The sequence below is a fragment of the Limulus polyphemus genome, unplaced genomic scaffold (genome assembly GCF_000517525.1).
Source record: "Limulus polyphemus unplaced genomic scaffold, Limulus_polyphemus-2.1.2 Scaffold10940, whole genome shotgun sequence".
In the NCBI taxonomy this organism is placed as follows: Eukaryota; Metazoa; Arthropoda; class Merostomata; order Xiphosura; family Limulidae; genus Limulus; species Limulus polyphemus.
In genome coordinates this window covers 1-2,811 of record NW_013676550.1, presented here as the reverse complement: position 1 = coordinate 2,811, position 2,811 = coordinate 1, and positions in this window count along the sequence as shown.

Genomic DNA, 2,811 nt, shown 5'->3' with positions numbered 1-2,811 from the left:
CTAGTGAGCCATAAAGTGTGTGTTTTGCACTCGTCGAGAGAGAAGTTGTCGAAACTGTGAATCGCTGTGATTTATAGTGTGTATTATAAAAGTTGTTAAGTCTAAAGTGACGAGAAACGTACTGATTGTGAAATTACTGTGTACTAAAAGTTTGTTTCGAGAAAGAATAAACTGGTTTAATCAAGAAAGGAGTTGTATCGTTGAAGTTCCTCGGAAAGAACTTATACCGGAAATTAACAAACAAGCAGATATGTAACAAATTGGTGTCAGAGAGTGGGACAGAAAAAAAAAGATGGAAACGAGAAGTGGCAAATCAAACTACAGCTAAGCAGATTTGATGGCAGCAATACAAGAACAGCAAAAAAAACAAGAAGAAAGACTACAGCGTTACATTGTTGTTTCATTATATCTTATATTTATGAATCCCATACCAGGTGAAGGATCAGACTTGTTCTTTCATTATATCTTACATTTATGAATACCACACTATGTGAAGTTGAAAGACCAGACTTATTCTTTCATTATGTCTTACATTTTTGAATCCCATACTATGTGAAGTTGAAAGACCACACTTGTTCTTCAATATATCTTACATTTATGAATACCATACTAGGTAAAGTTCAAAAGACCAGACTTGTTCTTGCATTATATCTTACATGTATGAATACCATACCAGGTGAAGTTGAAAGACCAGACTTGTTCTTGCATTATATCTTACATTTATGAATACCACACTATGTGAAGTTGAAAGACCAGACTTGTTCTTGCATTATATCTTACATTTATGAATCCCATACTATGTGAAGTTGAAAGACCAGACTTATTCTGTCATTATGTCTTACATTTATGAATACCATTCCAGGTGATGTTGAAAGACCAGACTTGTTCTTTCATTATATTATCTTGTATTTATACTATTCTGGACCTATTAGACCTACAGTTTCCTAAAACAGAAGAAAAGTTGAGAAGAAACTGCCAATTCCATTTGCCAAAAATGGGATGTTTTAGAAATGATCACTCAGAGAACTTTTTGCTTGCATCCTTAGAAATATTGAGACTCTCAAAAAGATAAAAAACTTATCACCTAAAGTATGCTTGAGCCACACTCACCCCCACCCACTTTCCAATCTTTCTTTGGAATTTGCTGATTGGTCTATATAGAAAATCAAACTAAATGTGTATTGGAGGAAGTTTTGTTTGGGTGATGTTCTTTCTTGTGGATCATTACTTTGGAGTAAGACATTTATGATTAAAAATGCAGCAGGAAATCTCTATCTAAAAAAGCTTTGAGTATTTACATCAGTTCACCCATCAATAACGCCACTGCGGAAAACGTGTTTTCTCGAGTAACCTCAACCAAAACAAATTTTAAGGAACAACACGAAACTGAATCTCTTAACTTCAGTTCTTCGAGGTATGGAGGAAGGCAAACACTACAGCTTTAAATTAATGGAAGTAACATATATACAATGGGTTACTTTTTCTTCTGTCTTGCTACTTATTTAAATTAAATGTTGTTACTTTTCTCTGTACATAACAAGTAATTCCATGTTACAATAACTTCTCATCACACTGGGGCACAGTTACATCTGTTTTGTGACAGCATTAGTTATTCGATGTTGGTCATTCTCCTTGCTTCTCACCACAGCATAAAGAGTCTTTTCTGTTGCTTTTAGATCCATAGAACAAAACTGTGGTTTTTAGATACATAGACCAAGACTTGTTTTTAGATACTGTTGTTTTATGATGTGAAATGTATTGTCATCCTATTGTATTGTAAATGACATGGAGATTTCTAGCTACCTTCAAAACTCTCAACTACATGACCTCATGAATGTAACATTAATTCTCATTTTCTTTATGACATTTTATTCTGTAGTCTTTATCAAGCTATATAAACACATAGATATATATATATCAGGGTTGTTTGCATGTAATGTCATGGAGATGGTCAACTTGTATCCTTGGATGTACTGGAGATGGTCAACTTGTATTGTTGGATGTTACCTATGTAGTGGAGATGGTCAACTTGTATCCTTGGATGTAGTGGAGATGGTCAAGTTTTATCCTTGGATGTAGTGGAGATGGTCAAAACTATCTCCAGTAAATAGGTAACCTCCAACAATACAAGTTAACTATCTCCAGTAAATAGGTAACCTCCAACAATACAAGTTAACCATCTCCAATAAATAGGTAACCTCCAACAATACAAGAACTTGTATTGTTGGAGGTTACCTATATACTGGAGATAGTAAACTTGTACCCTTGGAGGTTACCTATGTACTGGAGATGGTCAATTTGTATCCTTGGATGTTACCTATGTACTGGAGATGGTCAACTTGTATCCTTGGAGGTTACCTATGTACTGGAGATGGTCAACTTGTATCCTTGGATGTTACCTATTTACTGGAGATGGTCAACTTGTATTGTTGGAGGTTATCTATGTACTGGAGATGGTCAACTTGTATTGTTGGATGTTACCTATTTACTGAAGATGGTTAACTTGTATTGTTGGAGGTTACCTATTTACTGGAGATGGTCAACTTGTATTGTTGGAGGTTACCTATTTACTGGAGATGGTCAACTTGTATTGTTGGAGGTTACCTATTTACTGGAGATAGTAAACTTGTACCCTTGGAGGATTACCTATTTACTGGAGATGGTCAACTTGTATTGTTGGAGGTTACCTATTTACTGGAGATAGTAACTTGTACCCTTGGAGGTTACCTATTTACTGGAGATGGTCAACTTGTATTGTTGGAGGTTACCTATTTACTGGAGATAGTAAACTTGTACCCTTGGAGGTTACCT